The sequence below is a fragment of the Cryptomeria japonica genome, chromosome 4, assembly GCF_030272615.1.
Source record: "Cryptomeria japonica chromosome 4, Sugi_1.0, whole genome shotgun sequence".
Classification (NCBI taxonomy): domain Eukaryota; kingdom Viridiplantae; phylum Streptophyta; class Pinopsida; order Cupressales; family Cupressaceae; genus Cryptomeria; species Cryptomeria japonica.
Genome location: NC_081408.1, coordinates 712733962 through 712759874, shown reverse-complemented (window position 1 = coordinate 712759874; position 25913 = coordinate 712733962). Strand labels below are relative to the sequence as shown.

The 25913-nt window shown below is 34.3% G+C and overlaps 1 pseudogene; it reads left to right on the top strand.

Moving 5' to 3' along the window:
* The first annotated feature begins 10025 nt into the window (after positions 1-10025).
* Positions 10026-11330, top strand: LOC131047441 (uncharacterized; annotated as a pseudogene).
* The last annotated feature ends 14583 nt before the right edge of the window (positions 11331-25913 follow it).

The window sequence follows — 25913 nt, the reverse complement described above, 5'->3', positions numbered from 1 at the left end:
TTTTCGCATAAAGGACACCTACTCAATCCTTCATATCCAAGTTTCCTAAAAGTATCAGAAGTGAGGATTCAGTTTTGAATAGCCAGCCATGCAAACAAACCTGCTTTCAGAAGGCACCTTTTATCCCAACACAAAGTTAAGGGTAGATTGGGGCGAGGGATATGATTTTTATTTAGCATGTGTTTGTAGCCCTCCTTTGTTTCATATCTTCCCTTTTTGGATCCTGCCCATATCAATTTGTCAGAATCAGGAGCTAGGGTAATATTTCTTGAGGCCAGGATCTTAGATAGGAAGGATCTCTCCTAGGTCGGAATATCAAGATGCTTCATTGATTTCCATCTCCATTTTTTCAGACGCCCTATGCTAAATTCTTCAATGTAATCTTTTACATGAGTACCCCAGAGACCTTCAAGGGTGGGTATGCTTGAGTTGAAATTAGGAAGAGTGTTGAGGGGGGGGGGAAGGCTCCCCAAGAGTCTCTCCAAAATAGGGCATCCTGCCCATTGCTAATGCACAAAGTTAACTTGTCAGATATGATGCTTCTACACTCTAACATGAAGTTCTAGATTCTAGAGCCCTTAGGGGGGTGAGCAGTCCTAAAGATGCATATAGGATCTAGGTTGTGCAAATATTTGTTAAAAAGGGCACGTGCCCATTTAGCGTTGGGGTTAGAATACATCCTCCATACTAACTTGGCCCCTAATGCTTTGCTCTGGATGAAAAGGTCTTTGATGCCTAAACCTCCCATTTCCTTGGGTAAGCAAATCTTGTCCCAAGCAATTAGCGGAAGTCTAACCTTGTCTTCAGAACCTTGCCAGAAAAAAGTCCTTATATGTCTAGTAATCTCCTTCCTCTTGGATGTAGGGAGATCCATACATGAGAGTTGGAAAATAGGCATGGCCGAGAGGACCGCCTTGATCATAGTGGCCTTCCCTGCAGAGGAAAGCCATTTACCTTTCCAAGAGGATATTCTGTTAGTAATCTTGGTCACAACCTGATTCTAGAGATTGGAGGATCTAGTACCTTTGTCTATGGGGAGACCTAAGTATTTACATGGCAATTCTCCTACTTTATATTTAAGGATTTTCAAAATTTTTATTCAAAGTTCGTTATTTGTGTTAAAGAAGGTTATATTAGACTTCATAGTATTAATTTCTTGACCAGATATGCTAGTGTAGTTATTCAAGATTTTTTTAATTGTTTTAGCCTCCATAGGGCTGCTTGACCCAAACAACATGGTATCATCAACAAATTATTGATGGGTGATGGGCTCCATGTTAGAGGTGATTTTGATACCAATAAGCTGAGCTTTTTCTTTGGCCCAATTAATCATTCTCCCAAGACATTCATCCATTATAATGAAGAGAAAGGGGGAGAGGGGATCCCCTTGTCTGAGGCCTCTAGAAATTTCAAAGGAGCCTTCCGAGGCCCCATTGACAAGGATTGAGATCCTTGGAGTAGCGATACATTCAAAGACCAAATTAATCCATTGCCTATTAAACCCAAAAGCATCCAGACATTTGCAAATAAAGTGCCAATCAACTTTATCATATGCTTTCTTGATGTCTAGTTTAATCAGTATACTAGGTACTTTGTTGTTTTGTATTCTGTGAATAGCTTCCTGAGCAATGATTATACCATCATAAATGGATCTATTAGGCACAAAACCTGTTTGTTCCTCACTGGTTATTATGGGGAGGAGGGTCAGTAATCTGTTTGCCATTGTTTTAGTGAGTAATTTATAGAGAGTGTTACATAAGGCTATTGGACGATAGTCCTCAAAATTATCCAAGATCTCCTTCTTTTGGATTAGGGCTATGAATGTATTGTTAAGTTCTCTGAGAATTTTCCCAGAGTTTCTCATCCCCTCTAAGGCCTCAGTAATTTCCAAACTCATTAAGCCCCAACATTTTTGATAAAAATGAGCCGGGAACCCATTAGGACCAGGAGCCTTATCTGGACCCATTTGGAATAAGGCTGATTCTACTTCTTCTATTGTTAATTTTTTGTTAAGAATTAAGTTATGTTCTTTTGATATTAATTTTAGGATATTTTTTAAAAAGTCACTCTCCTTAGTCCATTTAGAGCCCTCCCTATTATTAAGGATAGTCTCAAAATACCCCACAGCAGCTTTAGCAATAAGCTCAGGGTTATCAGTAAAGTCCCCCGATGCCAATTTGATCTTGTTGATTCTGTTTATAGTTCTACGATGTTTAGTGCTATTATGAAAGAAACTCATATTTCTGTCACCAGCTTCAAGCCAGTTGTCCCGCGATTTCTGTTTCCAATAAATTTCTTCACGAGCTAAAATTTCTTCATAATGAGCCAAATTGATTTTTTCCCTTTGATATAAGATATTGTTCATCCCATACTTGATCACCTCTTCATTGATAATTTCCATCTCCTTTTCAAACTCTGTTTTTTGTGAAAAGATATTACCAAAGTGTTCTTTATTCCACAATGTTAATTGTTGCTTAATCTTTTTAAGTTTGGTTACTACTCTGAAAGTCTTGGAACCTAAGACTTTAGTGTCATTCCACCAATTTTCAATAAGTTGTAATAGATTTTCATCTCTGAGCCACATTTTTTCAAAGCGAAAGGGGGTTTTTGTCAGTTTTAGAGCTTCTGTTATTATTAGTTGGACCGGGAAATGTTTTGATTCAGAGAGGGGGAGGACAGAGGTTTCAGAAGACTGTGACAGATTTCCAAACAGGAAGAATCTATCCAATTTTTCTGCAATGTTGCAGAAGCCTTGTCTTCTGTTGTTCCAGGTAAAGGCTTCGCTCCTGGCTATTAATTCCAGCAAGTTACATTTATGCATCCAATTCCTGAAATCTAAGCATGATTGAGTCATTTTGTTATTGCCAAACCACTTTTCCTTGGGATCCAAAATTGCATTGAAGTCCCCACCAATTAGGCAGGTTTGTTCAGTTTCGTTTAGAAGGAAATTCTCAATCTCATCCTAGACTTGTTTTTTTGCCTGTGTTTGTGCGGGGCCATAAACATTAATTAATGTGAAATTTAAGTTGCTTTTGATGCTTACAACCCTTCCACACATCCAATTCGAGGTCTTCCTTATAAGTTTGAAGGAAACTTGCCTCGGGTCCCAAATGATGGCCAGTCCACCAGATGCTCCAAAGGCAGTTTTCCCTTCAAGTTCTCTGATACCTATTTTTCTCTTTAATTTTGTTAATTCACTGTTATTTAGTTTGGTCTCTTGTATTAAGAATAATTCCAGGTTGTATTTGGCAATGCATCATTTTACGATACACTGCTTGTTAGGAGCATTCATGCCCCTAACATTCCATGTAAGGAGTTTCAGAGTTCATTGGGAAGGATCTTCCCCTTCCCTACCTCAAAAAGATTAGTAGTTTTAGTCTGACCCACTGCACTACTAGCCCTGGTGAGTAATTCAGAAATGGATTTCCTTCCACACTTTTTTTGGTCAGAAGCAAAGTCTGGGGGGGAGCAGTGCTCCATAGTGTTAGCGATCTACAGGCAATCCACATTTTTGCTTGCCACATCACAAAAGGGGGGATGGCCATATCCACAAAGATGGGTTTGCACAACTCTTTGGCTAACAATGTTTTTTGCAGTGCAAGTTCTTCCTCATCAGCTATTTCGTTAATAAATAACTCAATAAGGTCATCTATAACAGAGTTACCCACATACTCAAGTATGCATTTATCTTCAAGGGCTCTTCTTTCATCTACACCCATCACCATGGAACTATTATCTATTGTGTGATTTTTTCCCTTTTTGTTCTTTCGTTTTTTGTTTCTACCTTTGCCTTTTTTGTTCTTATTCTTTTTCTTTTCTTTTTTCTTTTTATTTTTATCTCTATCTTCCATACTTAGAGCCAGGTTGCTTAGTGTTTTGTTTTCCTCCAATGTGATCTTATTTTGAGCTAATAAAGCTTCCTGGTGAATGGGGGTGGTTTCAGAGATAAGGGAGCCATTAGTTTCCCCTTCAATGTTTAAATCAATAAGAGCAATGTCAGTTGCTGGTGTGGAAATCGGTGATAAATTCTATTTATTCAGAGGAGCTATCCTCCTCTGTTCCTCAACTGGTGCAGCAAGTGAGATTTCATTTTCCTTACGTTCTGATATCCTGTGTGTGTTATTTGTTTCCATAGACCCAAGATATTGTTTGTTAAACATAAAACCTCCCATAGGGTTGAATTTAATGTTCAAATCCACCCCCATAGATGCCTTAATGCATGTTTTCTTAGACCCCTGAAAAGGGGAGATTCCAGTCCTTGGAGTGAAGCCTTTCGTAGGGATCTCTGGTTTGATTTCATAAATTGAGTGGTTTGTGATAATTTTGATAGGATAAAATGTTGATTTACCTATCTCAATGTTGGCTAAAATTTTGATATCAGAGGATTCCAGATAGTTATCCTCCAAACCCTCAAAACCTCCTATAAAATCTCCTAATTTTTTAAGGACATTATTATGGATTAATTCGACCGACATATTAGGAAATCGAATCCACTTTGGAACCCTAATTTTCTCAACATCTTTAGGGGAAAAATTAGGTTTCCAATTGAAAAATTTGAAGCAGTAGCCCTTAAAATATCTATGATTATTTTTAAGTAAATTGTTTTTAAGATCTCCAGTATTGCATTTGATAAATAAAAAATCGTTCTCTAAGCTTATGATACTTATCTGATTTCCTGTGAAGGATTTTAGCCATTGCTGTATCTTTGAGGACGAAGCGCCAAAACCGAACCATTTGCCAAAGAGCCCACAAGCGTTGTAACATTCCCACAATTCATTGGTATGATTATTACTTATAATCATAATATTATCGCCGGACGACTTTTGAAAGTTTAAAGGACCTTGCTTAGGGTAGAAATCCTCCCTTCTTTTGGTGTAAAAATTTGGGATATATGATGAGGGTTTTCTAACCCCAAGTTTGGTTCTGTTTGCTCCAGAAGCCACATTTACATGGTTCCTCGAGAGAGTCTCTGTCCACAAGATAGGAGATCTTGTTTTGTTAGGGCATCCGGATGATAATATATCTCTTGAGTAATTGAGGGGAGCCCCCTGCTTCTGAAATAAAGTAGTTTTATGAATTTTACAGGGAGACTCTACCATTCTTGTAGTTTGTTGCTGTGTATTCACCGCCGGAGAAGCTGAGGGAACTTCTGAATGAGTTAGGGTAGGGAAATGGCCGGACAAAACCCCCAGGGCTCTTCTACTAATTTCATTGAGCTTTAGAATTGTTAAATTAGCCCCTATAACTTCAGGGGTAAGGACATTAAGACAATTCTCCAGGCAGCTAACACCATTTTGATCCTCCAGAGGAGAAAAACTGTTCTTCCATTGCCTAAGATGCCTCCCAAACCCGGGTAGAAGTCGCTGGGGTTTCGCTGAAGAGATTCTGCCTTTCATAGATGTATTCGCAGTTTTCATTTTTTTTTCAATAAGCACATATATAATAAATATATTATTATAATAAAAGTTTTAATTAATTAATTATTTTCTTGTGCCTGAATAAATCTAATGTTAATTCATTTTTATCTAAAAAAGAAAATAATATTTAATAATATTAATATACAAATTTTGTAATTGAATATATTTTAAAAATAAAGTATTTTCAATGGACCTTTGGTCTCTTGATGAAATTGAAAGGTTCTTGATGAGCCTATCATGGATAAGTCTTGCTAAGTGCAAAGACTCCAACATCAAATTGTGGACAAACCTTCATTAGAAATAAAATTCATTAAATGATCAACATATAAATTAAAAAATGTCATTATTACCCGTCAAATCCTTCAAATTATTTAATAAAATGTGACATCATTGCAGTTAATCAAACATTTAATATACATTTCTAAAAATTAATTGATAAATTTGTACCTAATGAATACCTCAATCGATAACTTTTAAACACAACTTAATTAATTGCATGAAATTTCAATACATGATAAATCCAAATGCCAACAAGACCATTTAACCATAACTGTCAAACGTTCTAGTAGACTCAATTAATTTGAGTTATTTAATAAAATGTGTCTCCTTACCGTTTAATCAAGCATTTGTTTTATTTTTCCAAAGATTCACTGATAATTAAGTAATTAGTTTATAAGATCATGGTAGAATTATTGGAGTCATACTCTCTTGCAACCTTTTCCCATGGATTGCACTATGGTCCGCCATGTGACCTGCCTGTAATTGTATCTTAAAATATTCATGGATTATTAATAGCACAACTCAGCTCTTGATTAATTCATGGATTTTTCCTTACATGTACAGGCGAGATGTGCCATTTTATAGTAAAATATATATTTATATTCATCGATTAATTCTCCAAAGTAGAGTACCTGTCACGACCCAACTTAGACCCTAGTTAGATTTACTTTACTATGCCAGATACTTATACTATTGACATTTTACACGTAATTATTTGATTAGTTTTTTTCATGATGTTAGATGGTATTTGTGGTTTAACTAGGGTTAGGACAAGCGGGTCCTTACATTTTGGTATCAGAGCTCTAGGTTCCACACTAGGGCCTTTAGTTTATTATTCTGAGATGTGATAGTTGATCGCAAGATATTCTAGTCTCATTGCATTTACATGTACGTAGTTATCAATTGAGTTAATAGTTATACCAACTAGACTATTTTACAATCTTGTACATAAATATTAAATTTTATCAAATCAGTAAGATAATATTATTATTATTAATATATAGTTACATATATAATTACTTTATTAAGTTTATAGTATATATATATATAATAGAAAGCTTATATAGAATGAGAAACAGAAATATACATAAAGTGTACATCTAAAAAAATTAAGAAAGAGATTATTTTTTTATTTTTTATTTTTTATTTTTAAAACTTATTTTTAATAAGTGTAGTTAAACATAAATAGATGCTTTTTAGGTATAGTAAAAGGTAAATTAGTACTTTATATATGTGATTGATGATCACCCTTGATGATCATGTGTAACACCTGAATGCATAACATAATCATGGATAATGTTTGTATTGAGTGATGCATTAGATAACACCTTGTATGAAATAAGATGATTAGATTATTTTTGTATAAATGCAAGGGAGAGAATGACCCCTTTTAGTTCCACATTAGTGCTTGATTAAACACGTTTGTAATCAGTAAATAAATCACCTAGATTATTATTAATGTTTTGTGATTATCTCTCATAGCATTCCTAAATAAACATCTTCTTTAGAAAGAAATTGTATAGTCATTGAGTAACAACACATTCTCTACTTAGCCTTACTATAATCTTTAATAGTAATAATATGAAATACCCTACTAAATTTAATTAGTGGTTAAGAGACATGGGTCTTTGCTTAAATTTTGAAATGAAGTATTGGTACCTTAGCATTGATTCTTAAAAAATAAAAATAAAAAAAGCATAGAAGCCTTAGGTTCTCAATTTTTGGTCTCATCCAGAAGCATGATATTGCTAATCTCGTTATGAAAATCAATATATATTGTGCATGTCATCTTTAAAGAGTAGAGGGAATTATTTTTGAAACTACTATAAATCATATAAGAGTAATGGAATTACTAAGTATAAGAAATGCTAGATATTATTTTCTTTCACATACATTCCTTGACTATTTGATGTGGAAATAAATTTGAATTGATTTGTAGATATGTGTGATTTTAAGGATAGTAATGAAAATTGACAGGGGTATCAAGGTTAATGATGCATGATTGAATGATTCTTATATAGAATGCACTAAGGCTATATAAAGGATGTGAGTACCTCTAATTCCAAGAATGATTAATAGATGTATGAACAATACAACTTAATTGTTGGTCATGTTCTCTAACACACCTTGGACGCAAGGTGTTGTGTAGCTTTTACTCCCTCAATGTGACTAGAATTAGCCACACAGTTTATGTGAAATTGGTTATTATGCTTGAAGCTTATTTTATTATTGATTGATAATTTTGAATTATTGTAAGGACTAGTTGTAAATTTTTAGAAACTAGTCACCAAAGATTTATTCCTTATTCTTCTCATGATTCTTTAACATGCTTTTTGATTTTGTTTTTTATGATTTAATGAAGGAATTTTGTTACTTTCCATTTGAGATTTCTTTTACTTTCTTGTGGTGACTAGATTTGTGTTTATTTTACTAGTCCTCTGATGTGATTTTGATATCATGTTCAAATGTTTATAGATATGTTGTTTAAGGGGGTAAATAGTGGAGAATGTGCCAAATTTTAATGAGTATTGAACCTTGGTTAGTATAAGGGATGTTGCCCTTGAATGGACTTGAATGTCCTTCCATACTTCGTGTTTGATGGTTGTTTATCAATATCTTATATGGAGTAATATAAACTTTAAAGCATAAAAGTTGGACTAAAGGGTGAAATAAATCCGAGATGGACCTTGTGCACTAGAAGACTGAATTATTAAATATTGCTCTATTTGCTAGGTATGTGAGGTATCTCATTGAAATATTTTCAAAATTAGAAAAAAAATAGTAAGTATTTAAAAAGATACATAAGGTATCTTTCTAAGATTAAATGGTTAACAAGTTTCATTGCTAAATTATTTTTCTCCTTGGGATATTTATTACCTTAGGGCAATATGGAGAGTCAATTTCTCATATTCGTGAATTATGGTTGTGATGTTCCTACTTTACATAAGTAATAAAGATAAAATTCCTTCTCATAAGATATTTTGGCCTGGTGTATTCAATTACGATATGTTGATCATGTATTGGAACATTAGCTAAAGGAAAATATCTCTTTGAGTCAAAGTAATTAAGGTCATGTATCATGACCTATTTGTTGAATTTGTTATGAGAAACATTATAACTAATATCATGTATTATACCTTATACTTTTTGCAATTAAGAGAGATTATATGTAGACATGGTAGAGTTTTCCCTCATATGACTTCTTGTGTAATGAAGTGAGTACATAGTTTCACTTGAATTATCATATTGAATTTATTCAAATTCTAGAATTTTAGAAATAAGAGGATTGAAATTAAGCCTTGTAAGGAATCCTGATATAGCTTGGCTTGTTGGATATTGAGAATATGACCACCTACATAAATGACATAGAACAAAGTAAGTGGACATCCTTGTTTTGTGTAAATGATAAACTTTGAGATATATTGGAAATTTCATATGGAATGCGAAGGGATAGGTCACATTATAATAAAATGTGACAGGATGGGTGTAATGCCTAGGTCACATAATTAATGGTGATAAGATGGGCAGGATGCCTAGGTCACTTAAGGTAATTAATGGTGATAAGATGGGCAGGATGCCTAGGTCACTTAAGGTAGTCAAGAAGATGAAATCATTAAACAAAATGAAGGCATAGTTTGATTGTAACTTGTTAATAGTTAGCTCTTAACTAATGTTTTTGATGTGTAGGCAATCATAGCCTTAGATTATCTTTTTGTGATCACCTTCTAACATATAAAGTTAACATAATATTTTCAATCAGTTTGGGCATAACCTCCTATAGATAGAAAATATGAAGTTCCTTAAATTATAAATAAGTATAAATTTAAATTATAATTAAGTATAAATTGATTAATGAAATCTAATTGGATGAAGGATGATATAGTTATGAGTTTAAGAGTGATATATGATACTCGTTCTCTATAAATAACATTTATTTTGCATATCTTTCTTAAAACATTAGTGTATAGATGATTATTGGTTGTACATTGTGATCTTACTAGAGAGATGTATTTTTCAGATGTGTATTATGACATTGGGACGATGTCTCTTCCTGGTGGGGAAGGATGTCACGAACCGACTTAGACCCTAGTTAAATTTACTTTACTATGCCATATACTTATACTATTGACATTTTACACGTAATTATTTGATTAGTTTTTTTCATGATGTTAGATGGTATTTTGTGGTTTAACTAGGGTTAGGACAAGCGGGTCCTTACAGTACCCATGTTACCTGCTTCGATTCATTCTCCTACGCTTACCTATTTAGTAATTATTTTTTAATATTCATTCGCCTACGCTTACCTATTTAGTTTCAGTGTATAGGAATGGAGGGATTGTATTAATCAAAGGCAGTGTACTAAATCTAGTAAAAACCTTCACATATAATAGGGAGCGCCGTACAGCTCTGTGAAAAAGATCGAAAGGAAGAATAGCAGTGGACTATGCTGCAGAGCTGGAGGACGAACCCAGTGGACTTAAAATTGCAGAGATGCTGAAGGATCGCGTTCAAAAGTTGCTGGATGAAGTAGTGGATCCTTTTCACCCAGAAGATGATGGAAAGACAGCACTTCATTATGTTGCCGAGGGAGTGGCAGAAAAAAATACTGAAAGAATAGCGTTTCATGATGAAAAACAAGGAGGTATAAACTAGGAGAAAGCATCAGTGGGTGATAAATACGGAAGAAACGTGCTTCATGTTGCAGCTTTCTGAAATTCTTTTACAGGGTAAAAGAAATATGATAGATACCAAGGATCGTGATGGACAGAGTGCTATATATTATGCAGTTACTGGATCTAATGACAAACCCTTTGTTCTGCAGAGAATTTTAGAAGCAGCAGCTACAGATCCAGTTTTTGTGAAAGTTTTCAGCCAAACAACTCCTTTGCACATGGCTGCTGGTAGAGGCAACCTAAAAATGGTGGAAGAGCTTCTTTCAGTGATTTCAGCAGAAGAGCGTAAGAAGAATTATGTTGAGTCACCAGACGTGATGGGTCAAACAGCACTGCATAAAGCTGCAAGTGGAGGCCATTGGAAAGTTGTTGATAAAGCTTCTTGAGGAGGGAGCCGATCCGTTAAAAGAACGTGATTGTGACTGCAAAACAGCTCTGCATTTTGCGGCTGAAGCAGATTGTGAAGATGCCGTGAAGATGGCCAAGTTACTTTTGAACAACTGTGAATCAGATAAACAGAGAAACTTTCTTTTGATTGCTTCTGCAGGTGAAATTAGTTTAGGCTCTAATTCTAATATCTTGAAGAGGGAAAAAGTAAAATACTGAAAAACACAGAGGAAAAGATTTTGATTAGAGTAGCAGCAAGATTTGCCGATACAGATATGACACGGAAGTTCATCACCAGGGGTGCAAATATTTCTCTCATTCGCGATAAAAAATGGATAGCTAATCTCTCAACAGAAGAAGAAACAAATGTCAAACAAGGTAGTGCTCTCATTTTGTTTATATCTTTTCGTTTGCTTCTTTTCTATAGCAGCGAAGTTCCTGTTAAAGAGTGCAAGAACGGTTTGATTTCTGTTTATTGTATCAGCTTTTTAAAAGGAAAGAAGTTTCAAAAAAGAGTTTTGGTAGACACAAGGAAGGTGTATGCCATATAAAAAATATGGGGATTTTTATTTATATCTTCTACCCTTCTCAACTGTAATCAAATCTATTTTTACTAGAAAATATAAAATCCATTGAAAAATACTTTTAGATTATTTTTCTTCATAAGTGTTTTGCGTTACAGATGCAATTCTACATGCGGGTGTATAATGTACAGTTGGCCTCATACTCACATTGTTTTTTAGCTTATACGTATCAGATTCACTACAATAGCATGTGCTTATTTCATTTCATTAAGAGGATAATATCATTTGATATGCCATCACTTTTTTGTTTTAGCTTATATTGCAGATTCACTACTTTTATGTAGTCCATATTTACTGATTTTGTGAAAAACTGTCTAGGATTCTTTAAAACCCATATCAGGCCATTTTAATTTTTCATTCTCGTATGAGTAGTATTCAGTAGTTTGTGCACAAATTTGGATGAATTTGCGTTTTCAAAATAGTTGCTAATATTTGTCCATTTTCTGCTTGGACGTAGTGGGTTTCCAATATTTGCAGCTTCTACAGGGAAGAAGAAAGCTACCATGTGTCCATACAATGCATATTTATGCTCTATCCAAATTGTCCACTAGACAGATATCATGGGACTAATAAAAAATCTTGAAATCATTTAGTTTTAAATGTTGGCTTACAAGCTTGTGTAATGGTCCCATGTTTGGCTGAAATGCATAAGGTTGGGAAGGGATATGATCTTGTATTTGTTTTATCTGCATTTATTTAAGGTCTTGTTTTGGTGTCTATACCTTCTATTAGTGTACGCTTTATGATGTTTCATAGACATTTAATTAATATTTGTGTATTTTTTTTCTCACAAAAAGATAATTCTATTTATTTTTTAATTAAAAAAATAAAACAAAGATTTTAAAATAGTAAAGGTTCTCACTACAATTCATAAAATAAAATTTTGTGCAGGTTTGCTACAAGCCTCTCAAGGATCAAAAGGAATCATGAAATTGATACGTAGACAACCTAAACTCAAAAACAAATCATAAATCCAATCATTCCAAAGAAAAGTTACAAATTGTAAAGAATGAGCTGAAGATAACAAGACAACACCAATCTATTAATGAAAATAACAATACAACGCCAATTTGTTAATGAAGATAACACGACAACACTAATCTATTAATTAATACAACCAGGAGGAGCTCCCTGACAAATCGAAAGATGCAGCCTTGTTATTAATGAAATATTTCTTTGGACTGGTACTTCAAAAGATTTTACACCCAAATTTTCCCTATGCTAAACCATGTAAGATATGGTATTCAGATGAACTTTGCTTATTGGGTTTTCTCTTCTTCATTGCAATCTGTGGCTAGGGCTCAGGCTAAAAACTCTCTACCCCTTGATCAAGGTTTGAGTCTTAGGCTTTATAATTTTCACCTTGCTCTAACCCCTCCTAGTGGGTGCCCAACAAATCTTCCTAAACCTCTATTGAACCCAAATTTGGTGATAGATATATCTGGGGGCCCCATGATTAAAAATACCTAGGTTGGTTCCTCTTCTAAACCAAAGATTGATCCAACCCATTTTGACCCCTTAAGAGAAGTGAAGCCTAAGCCCTCTACTCCACCACCTAATAAAGTGGAGGTGTTGGAGTCAAATTTAGAGGAGGGGGTGGAGAGCTCAAAGTATTCTTATGATTCAAAATCAGAATGGTCTTCGGAGGCTTCTGAGGAGGCTGCCCATGAAAAGAGCCCTATTCCTACTAAATTGGAGGCTTTTAACCATAAAAAGAGCCCATTTAATTTGGAGACCATTTTCTTAAAGCTGGAAGAAAACGTGGAGTGACATGAATTGGTTATGACATGGCTCCTCTCATAGTTTGATGTGGCTATGAGAAAAATAAACATGCTCGAGCCTATCGCAGAGGCAAGGGCTCAAGCGAGAAAATGGGTCATGGACTTATAAGATGAATGTGTTTAGAAAGAAGCAAGTAATATGGAGAAAATTAAGGATTTTCATCAGAAAAATGTGTCATCGGGAATTAAAAATATATTTTGTCAAAGGAATAAAATACAATGAATGTAATTTTTCTCAAATGAATATGTCTCACGAGAATGGCAAAAGGGAGTAGAAGATTATATATAATGCATTTTTTATTACATTGTAAAATGAATAGCCCTTATGACTTATTTTATCTGGGGGTAGTGAAGTAGTTTTTAGCTAGTAAATGAATATTTTTTTTGTTTATAATTAGAATTTGAACAACCTAAAGCTGTTGTTGCTCCCTTGATTTATAAAATGGAAATCAAGGCTAACTAAAAAAGAATCTGGATAAGGGTAGATTGAATAGGTAGTTGTTTTGATTAGGGAGAAGTGGATATATTCTCATGAAGGATGAATGTATAAATTTTGTTGCAATGTCAATTAGTTCATGAGTATTGAATAAAAAGTTCTAGAATTGTCTCCAAAATGTATTTTTCTTGTTTCATATGAATCATTAATTTCAAGCATGTTTTTGATTTGTCATTACAAATTCCTTGTAATTGTGTATATCTATATGTGGGTTCCTTTCAAGGAAAGAATTAAATTCTATGTGCAGGTTGTAATGAGTTGGAAGATGCAATGTGGATTAAAAAGTGTAGGCATCTAAAAATGATGAACAGTTGCAACGTCATTCTTTAACATGTCTATGTTACCTTATTTTAGGGTTTTCACAATTACTCACACTTCTTCTATGTTGTGCATTCTATTTTCATCATTTGTCAACATTGTGTCATTCCTCTGGATTCTTTTCCTATCCGATTCCAATCTCTCACATTTGAATTAGGTCTTGTCAATATCAATTTTGAATCTTAATCAATGATCATGATCAACTTGTCATATCGATTAGACATCATTGTAACCCTAATCGGTGTCAAATTAGGGATTTGTCCTAATCCCTCATCATTTGCAATATCAATCATTTATCAATCAATTTGGATCATTTTGGATCAGTTCCAATCTTCAGTTATCAGTCTCCTTATCAATTTTGATAGATTTTTCATCGGTCTTTATCAGTTCCTACCAAATTAATCTTCATCAAATCAACCCTTTATCAATGTTTGATTGATTTGTCATTGAAATCAATCAACCATCAATCTTCGTCAATTTTGGATCAATCAATCACCGATCCTTTATCAATTATCCTGTATCAATGCAGTCCTTTTGTCATCTTTGATCAATTTTTCATTGGTCTTTTCTAATTAATTATCAAGTTTTTGTCATTCTTTTTTTTTTATTGTGATCGTCATCATGTTTTTTTGTCTTTTAATTGACCTAGTCTTAACCTAATTCCTCCCTTTTCTATCTCCCAGGGCTTAATAATTCTTTAATTATTAAGGCCTACTAACATTCCCCTTTAGATTCAATCAATTTATTCATTTATCCAATGTGTCACAATTAAATTAATTTATTTAATTGGCTAATTTTATCTCCCTTTTTGTAATAGAAATTAAGAAATAGAAATTATTAATTTCTCCCACCTTTCTCTCCCCTAACTTTTCCCTCTAATTTGTCCACTAATTGTCTCCCCTTTTTATACTCAAATTATCATAATTTGAAGAGCTATTTTGCCTCCTAATTTGTCATAAGTTTATGAGCCCATTTTATGCCTAATTTGTCATAAATCATTTGGCACATTTTCCTCTCCATTTTGTCATAATTGATGAGCATAAAATGCTCTCAATTTTTCATCTTTTGGAATAGAAATTTTGTTATTCAATTTATCATTCAATTCATCATAATCATATCAATTATTGATTCAATTTGTCCTTTTCAATTTTGGAGACTTTTGTCCTATAAATTGAGCTTTCTTTTTGGTCATTACTAACCATGCTTTGAGTATCCTTACACCACCATTTTTAATCCACATTTTTCTATCATTTTCTTGCTATTCATTTCCACTTTGTAGGTGAGACCCACAAAAATTTGAAGGAGAAAGAAGGAAAATTGAATAACATCGATGGAGCACTCTTGTTTGGTTTGCATTTCATTTCAATGCTTTGTTTCTATGCTTTTATTGATTGTATTAGGGGTTATTTCATAGCATTTTAGTCTGTGGTTGGCTAATTTAATGTAATGAACCTTTTGGTTGGTTCGCTAGTTACAAAATGTATGATTTTGTAACAAAATAAGGGGTTGCATTAATGTCAGAGATCAATGTTTTTTATTACAGAACAAATAGGTTTTGAAGGGACCCAAAACCCTTTAAAAAAAAACTACATCAAAAACTTGAATACAGATAAAATAGTTCCATTGCAGCCTTGTAGACAACAAAAAACTAGCACTAAGCTAACGACAAGGTAAAAGACAACAAAAAGGAAAGAAGCTAGTACAAGTTCTTGAGGGCCTCAACGGCCTCAGCTTCCAACTATTTCACGTTCAAAGCAATTTTCTTCAGCTCTTTAATGTCTTGATTAGCATTTTTTTCTTTAAGTTACACCTCGTTCTCTTGCACAGTCCCACTGTATCATCTATCTTTTTGTCCAGCACTTCGACATCCATAGCATCATGTTCCTGGTGGGAAGCTTATAACTTCCTAACCATTTTATTAATACTCTCTATCGATATTTTAACAACTTTGTGACTAAAGGTGACAAGAGATATCAGATTTTCATTCTTTTTGAAATTCGTTTTCCATTTTACTCAATATCCCTTCAAAATCCTTGTTAAGTTTTTCCTCTATCTTAGCAATCCTGTAATCATAATATTTCTTCATATCACTGACTATTCCCATAGTTTTTTGCATAGAATCCACAATGGTCTTTCTTTGATCCACCATCCACTACTCATTAGTTTGTGAGTCTTATTTATTGGTAATGACCATCATTTTCACATTAATGTCTTTGATTTCATGAAACACCTATTTCATCTTGAAATTATCAACAGACTCATCACGAGCTACCGCTAGAACATTGGACCAGCATTCTCCCTTTCCATACTGAGGAGAAAAGAGTCTTTCGGGAAAGGGGTTCTACTAATTCTTCTTTGCACTTGGACATATTTACCTAGGAGAGATTAATGAGATGGAAGGGAATGAGTAGTGGACACAGGGGAAGCTATGCCACGTTTAATTTGATGACCACTTTTCTAAGAGGACTTAGAATCAAAATCTGAAACTTCCAAATCCATGTTCCAATCTTCCTCATCTAAGGAAAGACTTATATGGTCCCCATCCTTAGAGTCACTAGAGGCTTCAGAAACCCTAGCCAAGGGAGAGGGTAGGGTTTTTATGTACTCATGAATGAGAAAAATCAAACCACCATACAACATGGGGGATTTCTTCTTCCTATGGTCCTTAATGCTAGCATTGATAGAAGCCATCAAATAGAAGGGAAATGAAATTTTCTCTTTATGCCTAAATGGTTTAGCAACACAAAATGATGCCTATACGCCCTAGTAAATCTTCCATCTAGGGTGATATACTTCATCAAAACCACTAAATTAGAGCACCAAATGGATTTGATTTTACTAGTATCGTAGCTGATTTTGTTGACCTTTGCTAACTTTTCCATTTCCTTCTTGTTTTTGGGGAATTTCTTGACTGCATCATCTATCATTTTCCTATCCTTGTAGAACTTTTCCCCTTCCATAGAGAGACCCATGACTTCTGCAATGAGTTTCTCATCAATCTCCACCGGTATGCCTTCAATTTTAACTTTTCCATCCCTAAAACCCTTAGAAAATTTCTTTATCACATTTGTATGAGTGCCATGTAATCTTCCAATGAAGGGAGTAAGCACTCCTCTATCCAGGATGCACCAAATTATTATTATTTTCTTAAGCTCCTCTCAATTTAAGGGCTCAACCCTCTTCCTCTCTCCATCCATGGAGTTGATAATTCTAGGTATGAATAGGGCTTAATGGCTGTAGAGCACCCTAGAATGAACCTAGAAAGAATGTAAACCAAGTATAAATAACGCCATAATGGCACAATTAAAAATTGGAATGTGAGCCATCAAAATAGGATCTTTTGTGATGAATTAAAATTTGTCTCTCCTAGGACAAATAATATAACATTAAGGCCTTTATTTCAGTCAAAAGAGTATCACCAAGTCCCCATACCTTTTCATCATTACTACTAACTCCAAGATTAGGAAAGTAATCAAACAACCCATTGGCTTCCTGATAGGCATGATAAATATTATAGTTTTGGAAGCTTTTTAATAAATCTCTTTCTTTCTCAATCCAACATTTACTATTCCAAGAGGGTTTATAGTTACCCAAAAGACATTGGATAATGTTATTATAGTCCCCTTCTAACCATACTACATTAGAATTAATTTTTTTAGCCAATAGAACCCCATAGTAGGTGGCAATTTCCTTAGCAAGGTGATTAGTTTTGCTTCCCAAGGGGAGTGCCACCACTGCCAACAACCTACCATTTTCATCCCTTATCACTCCCCCATACCTAGCTAGCCCTATATTTCCTTTGGCCACCCCATCAAAATTGACTTTGACCCATCCAAACAAGGGAAGTATCCAATGAGCATTATCTCTAGGAGATTTAGCCAATCTTAGATCTTTATAGTAATCCATCTTAATGTTCTAGCCAGCTACAACATCACAATTTGAGGGAGCGAGAACATTCTCCTTAAAATTTTGGTTAGGTCTAGCAAAGTTGTCAGTAATGGATCTTCAAATTTTGTTGAAAACAATTGCAGGAGAAGAAGTGATATTCCTAAAAATTCTAATATTAAATTCTTTCCAAATACTGTAGACAAGATGGGGAAAAGATAGGGACCAAATTAACTTCAAGGAACAGTTGGCATTCAGAGCTTTCCATTGAGAAAAAGCATCCATTTGAGTAACTAGAGTAACCCAATCAACATTACATATCTACCATAAACATCACCACACTTCAAAGGTAAAGGCATAGTGCATGAATAGGTGCTAGATATTTTTTGCCTCTTTCTCACATAAAAACATCTATTAGCAAGATAGAAACATCTTTGCGTAAATTATCAATTGTCAGGATTTTATTCTGCATCAAGATCTAGAAAAAAATATTAATCTTGGGAATAAGATATTTCGATCACACACCAACCCAAGGAGGAGGAGAATGATTATATTCATGAAGAGTCATATCTGAGGCCAGAGAAAAATATCCGGAAGATGAGAGTTTTCAAATCATACATTAATGTTGAAGGGACCACTAATTAGAATTAATTTTCAACTTGAATGTGCATTTAGACCAATTATTTGACTCCGCACCCATTGGATCACATACTTATCTATGATATTCCTAAATATGGTTCAAACACATTCAATGATATAATTTATTTTTATTTTATTGTTTCCTTTGATTTTTCTTGTTTAATTTAGTCTAGGTCCTAGCATCTTCATGAAATTTAGAGAATATAGAGGTTGAATTGGGAAGATTTGTGTTTACATTACCTCCACATATTGGGATAAAGATATTTTAAATTTTTATTTTCAATTTTAGTATAATGGGATTATGCTTTAATTGGGTAAACTACGAGGCACCCACTATTTGTATGTCTGTGAAACATCCATATTCATATGTCTAAAATTTAGTATTCATCATAAGTTTGTTATTTTATCAGACCTTTATATAGGAATACCCTCCCGAGTCTTGCGGAGCTAGAACTGCAAAATGCCTTTATAGCCTTGTTTGTTTGCCTCTCTTATCCTCAACTTGTTGATAGTGTTGATTCAATGTCCTAGAATCCTATTCCCATGGTTTAGATATTGTGCATCTCTTTAGAATTTAGTATTGCAAGAAAAAGCACCAACTAGTTCCTCTATGCTATTTCTACTCAAATGCACTTTTATGTCTTCATACCACATCTATAGCTTGTTGTACATGTTATTTTATATCAATTTTCTATCATTTTTTACTAGATCCAACATTTGAATTGAATAATATACATTCAACATTCAATTTACCATAAAAGGGGTGGTGAATTATGATCTACATTCAATCCTCTTCATAATTGAAGAGGAGATTGGATCAATCAAATTAATTTCACCCCTCAATGTAAAATTTTTGAAAAAATAAGTGTATTTCCTTATTTACGCAACTAAATTTGTGAAACCTTATTTTCTACCATTCAAAACAAACCTTTCTAAACTACTAAAAGGCTTGATATATAAGTAGTTGTGTAATGTGAAATATCATCATATTCTAATTTTCCCTTTGTTGGATAATAGAAAGGATGTGGATGACTATTTGTCTAGTGGATGTAGCCCACATTGGGTGAAACGCGTTAAATATTTTTGTTATTTTGATTTATTATTTTCATTTCTTATTGTACCTTATATTTAATAGTGTTTATTGCTTTATCATGTATTCAACTTTAAAGAAAAGGAGATCCAATGGAAGATCATAATAATCTTGAATTTGTTGCAAAGCAACAAGTTTTGTGCCCATGGTGGAAATGGTTTAAATGATTAGGGTAGATGGAGAAAAGGGAGGAATGCTTAGGTGTACTTGAGTGGATGAAGTCAGTGGTAGAGTGACTAATGAAATAAATGATAGAGGGTTGAACCCACAATAGTGGGTTACACTTTTTTGGACAAAGAAGTTGTACTTTTTTGTCCAAAACATAATTTTTACCACTTTTGATCGAATTCCATATTTGATCAGACAAAAAAAACCATTTGATCAAACGTATTATTTTAAATATAGAAGGAAACAATGAAGTTTACAGAGGTGTTTACAAAGAGAAAAACAACGAAGATGTGAGGAGGATGGAAGAAAACTTACCTATGATACTGAGGCCATGTGACGACACTGGTTCAACATCATTGTGGCTACTTCAAAACTTTCGATGATTAGAGATTGCATATAGAGGAGAGTTTACATCTTTGATCAAACGACAAGCAATTATAAATAAGCAATAAAAAAAAACAATGAGCCTCTAACACTAGTTAAGCCAAATACAATAGTAGAATGATATGAATGATGGACACACTTTCTTCCATAGAGTCCACAATTGTTTTCCTTGACAATGATGCAATATTGAACTAGAGTTCTATCTCTATAATAATGGAGAGTGGCACCTATCTACAATAGTGAAGTGAAGTAATCAAACATCATGCCACCTCTCTCATGGTGTATCTTGATAGTTTTTTATTAATATAAACGGGTTTTAAAGGGAGCCAAAACCCAAATCCAACAAAAATAGAACCAATAGAAAACCAAAGTCTAAATAATTGCCAAACAATAATAGAAATAGGGGAAGATCCTCATAGAACCAATCAAAAAGAGACAAGACCAGAGAAAGAAAAGGTTAGAAAAAACTAACTAAGAGCTTCCATGAGTTCAGTATTCTTCTTAATCATATTATTGTTAATTTCTTTGAGATCCATAATAAATCTCGAGCTTCCTTTTTCCTGATTTTTGCTTCTAGTCCTGGTAGAGGGCCCAATGGAAGTCTACATTGCCTAGTATTTCTTGTCCAAATTGGCTGCTGAGGACAGATCAAAAATGGTAGGCTGGGCTTTCTGCATGGTGATTTTTTCATTAACCCTTTTAAGGCCTTCCACACTTTTAAGCATAGCCTCTTTTCTAATCTCCAACAATCCAGTAAGTTTTCCCATCAATTCTTCTATACCATTTTCTAGGCATGCAATCCTAGGCTCGTACTTTGTTTTCATAATCCTGATGTCCTCCCTTATTTTTTGAGTAAACTTAAGGATATTTTTATTTTTATAAAGCGTTGGATTCTTCGTCAATGTGTCAATGATGTACTGGATGCCCTATTTAAGGAGGTCAATTTCACTAATAACCTATTGGAAACATTTCTCTTGGTTGGAAGTTGAATTAACCAAGAGCCTGTCAATATCCATCTTGTCCTTTTTACACTCATTTAGGTCCACATTAGGGGGATATCCAATTTAATTTCTTCACCCCCTTTACTTTGGGTCTCCACCCTTTTCCCCATTTTCTGCTTTTTCAAACTTTGAGGGCCCAAATTTTGGGATTGGGGAATCATGGTTTTCAACTTTTTTCGCTAGTCATCTAGGTGGATGTTTGTTTTTCTTGATGCTAGTAGTGCCAGGAGTGGTCTTTTGAGGTGGGCCCTCATCCTTTGAGAGCCTCTATTTTGAATCATCTAACACATGGATGCCATTCCAATCTATGGCCACTCGACTCTCCTCCTTCTCATAAAATTTTGTATCTGAAACCACTTGCACATCTTGGCTAGCTAAGGGTTTAGGGTTTCTCAAAACAAGGGAGTGTTTAACCTCATGCACTTTAGCATACTCCATTATTAGCAGGATTAACCCCTCATGCAAGACATAATTTTCATTGTTTTTAACATGATTATGAATGCCATGCTCAAGAGAAGACACTAAATAAAACAACAGTGAGTTTTTTTATCATTCCTAAAGTGATTTAAGATAGTGAAGTGATAGGAAAAAAGGATAGTATAAGAGCCATCTCGCGTTATGTACCTTATAATAAGTTCCACCATGTCCGCCCAAAGCTTCAGGAGATTCTTTTGTTTGTAGCTTCCATCCAGATTTTTTCTAACTCTGCTTCTCTCCCTCTGTTTATCATAGCAAATAGACAAGGTTTCTTCCAAGTTTTTTCTTTCTTTATAGAAATTTTTGCCTTCCATACTTAGCCCCATAATCTCAACTATGAAGGGCTCATCAATATTTAATTCAGCACCATACATACTAAGCACCCTTTTTTTCCAACCTTTCACAAACCTATCCATTAGCTTGTGATTCTGGCCATGGAGTTTTCTAAAACTGTTCCAGACCGCCATCCAAAACTTTCAACCATAGCTCCTTTTTTTTTCTCCCATAATGCACATGAAGATGGATCCATTTTGTTCTTCTCTCTCTCCATATAACTATTACCTCTACAAATTTTGGTATTCAAACTAAAGCTTGGCTTAAACCAAAAGCTAAAAAGCCAAACCCACATGAACAATCTGGAAGGTCGACTCCACTTCTTTCTAAGAATGCCTTAACACATGTGAAAAAATGATATAATTAATACTCTATTGATGACGGATTATCGATGTGCTTCCAAGTAAACTCACACAAATGAAACGGCGAGGAATTCCCCTCCCACCACCATTTAATATCATCACTAGCCATGCCAAGATTTTCCATGTGATTAGTAGGCTTATTTCCCTCCCTTAAAATATGGGGAATTTGAATTTCGTCCAACTTGGCAATCATATCAAAGCATTCCTAAATAAGATGCTTAATAGTCCATCTAGGGGAGGTTTTTTAACTCAAGTAGTTAATGATGTTTAGAGAGTCACTTTCCAACCAGACCTTCTTATAGCCTCCATGTATAGCCATTTCAATCCCAATGGAGGCCGTGTTTGATGGTGCATCTTGATTATTGGATAGAGGTCTCAATGAGAATATTGGATACAATAAAATCTAGGAAACTACTTGTGGCAAGTGAGATTTTTCACCTTCTAGCCACTTGCTCTTTCATGATAGAAACTATTAAGTTCTATAAAGAAATGTATTTGATTCCAACATACCCTCTAAAATGTACTTATGGCTATGATACCAAAATTTAAAATTCAAACATGCTATAAATTAATGTTAATAACTTTGAGACCAGATAAAAATTTGCTTTTCCTAGTTTCTATCCTATGAGCTATATATTTAATAAATAATATATTTTTTATATAGTAAATAAATTAATTGTAAAAAAATCCCTCTATGCTTCAAAATTTAATTATAATAAATTAAAATTATCGAAGTGGCCTCTAAACCAATTGTTGTATTAAATTCAAAATAGCATTGAGAAAGTAAATAATTGTGTATGACTTGCACACACAAATTGTAGAAACCCTAGCATTAATTTTTGTGTTTTATGGCCAAATTGTAGCATTCAAAAGCCATTATGCGGTTAAAAGCAACGACCGGATCCATGGGGGATTTTTTGGCCATGATTCAAGAAAAAAATAGAGGATTTGCAAGGCAAACTTGATGGAATTAGGGAACATTGAGAGGGGGTGGTGGGGGGAATCAATTTTTTACCGGTAAATGAACTTTCAAACTTATTATTCTTAGACCACTGGAACCAAATGAAAGAAATTAAAATGCAGAAATACAAGACAATCAACCAAAAATTCATAACACCAGGACTTTTACATGGAAACCTAGAAAGGGAAAAACCATGGTGGGATTTGAACCCACAATATTATTCCACTATGGCTAGTAGTAAAACAATATTACATAAAGGGGAATGCACTTACATTCAGGCTTATAGCCTAGAGCTCACTGCTCAAATTACAATATGGAAGTCTCACTGACTTACAGATATTTTACAAAGATGACTACGGTGATTGAACTCCAAAATAGCATCAAGAAATTCATGGATGAGTTATGGTTAAGTGCAAAAATCCTAATTGTAACACCTCTATAACTCTGCCCTATTTTACTTCCTAGTCAGCTACTAGATCAAGAATGTGCATGTGAAACTACACCTAATAGGTTTCTCGATTACCACTTTCTCATATCATGCAATATGATACACCAAAAAGATCTTCTACTTCGATCATATATATCCATAATTAAAAATAAAATATTCATCAAGTCACCCATCCATATTATGCAATGTAATGTGTAACTGAGTGTCGGCTTAGACCAGATTACTAAAACATATGCAGATCAACCAAATAATGTGAAAATGATTTATATATGTAAGCCATATCATCCCATGAACAAATCTGACCACTAGAACCACCGCAAAGATTCCGGATTAAAAGGTGCTTTGCATATCCTGAAATAATGGTGACAAATTACCAAACCATTTCCTCTACGAGTTACCAAAATCCATAACTACCAGATGGGATTTCCAAGAAGTGTTTCCATCAATGATAACCTGAAACCATTATACATGCATTATAATCCATCGAATGAGTGTCAATTTCCAGCAATCTCGCCCTTTGGAATTGATGGTAACACTCGAGAAAAATGACTAAGTGTTGAGTAAACTTGTATACCGAATCAAAATTTCTAAGGCTCCCCCTTAGAATAGAAACTCAAAAACTTGTATCATTCTCTATATATTTTTTACTAGATACTCTCCACCTTTGATAGCAATGCTAAAGTTGGGTTGTTGCACAAAAAATTATATACAAGGGTAAATACCAGATATTCTATACATACTTGAAGATATTTGCAAAAATGGTCTTCAAAAATCCTAAGTAGGTATCCCACCCATCCTTCAAGTTGTCCAAAACTATAATGAAAGCATGAAAAATATAAGCATATATCTTTGCATATTTTAATTCACATGGAACTGGTTGAGCCATTATCTTCATGCAATCAACTTTGTTTCTTAGCATTGTGTCCATCTGGGGAGCAATAAGGTCCAAAGTTCACCAACTCGCCTCAGAATGTTGTCCTTTTTTAAATTTAGGCTTGATATTTGATCAATCAAAGCCATCACATGTCCTTCTATGTTGTTGGCAAGGGTTGCATTGGAGTCAAATGACTGAGATATATTATCAAGCTTACCTTGGGAAACACTGATCTTCTTATCTATGTCTGAGGTGAATTTGGGTAGTATAAGGCATGACTTATATATCTTTTCTCCTTCACTTGGTGCCTCAAAGATAGTTTCCAGTCCTTTGTTCAATCCGATCCTGTCATATTCAATCATCTTCTCCAAGGTCTGCATATGCACCTCCTTGAATATGTCTAATACTTTCTTGGTGGTTGCCTTCTCTAATGACTCAAAATTTGTATTGATATTGCTGATTAACTATAGCAACTTGTCAGAGGGGTTAGAATTTGGATCTAATTGCAATTCCAGTACCAACTTTTGTAAAACACCTACAGACATCTCAATCAACATTTTGTCCTCAGTCTCTGATTTAACCAAGTCCTGACTAGCTTGAGCCTGGACCACTGTAGCAACCATCAACCTTTCAGCTGGAGACATCTGACCAATGTTAAGAGGTCTATCAAAATTGATGGAGATCTGTGGGAGAATTATTTTCCCTTTGTCCTTTGGAGTGTCAATTGCCATGATTACTAGGACATTATTGGTTTTATTCTTTCTTCTATTGACCTCTTCTTCCTTATCATATGCCTTGTCTTTCTCTGATTATCCTTTTCCTGCATCCTTTTCTTGTTCTCCAACCTATGCACCAGTGTCACCACTTGGTGTAATATCAACTTCTGGATTCTCTATTGCCTCTACAACTTTTCTTTCCATTAACTCTGGGTGGTCAACCAGAGGATTTTGAATGTCTCCTGCATCAAGGCTTACATTGGCTCGAATTTCTGGATTAGCCTCTATCCAAGTTTCATCATTTTGAGCACCTGCATGTACCTCTGGATGACGAGTATCTTCCTTCTGAGATTCATCATCATAGTTGGGGTTGACTAGAACCTAATTATTCTTTAGAAAAATTTTCCATATCTCTTTAGTTTCTTTCTTACTTCCTCAACCCTGTCAATCGTAAGCCTATTTACTTTGTTTTTACTTCATAATTCCTTTCAGTTGGCCTGCTCCATGAGATTATCAACTTCTTCTTGAGAGATGAAAGCATTTATATTGATTAATTCACATTCTTTCATTTCTTTATCTAATCGACTTGTAGTCAACCTTCTAGCATCAACAATGTTGTATAAACCTTTCGAAATGCTAC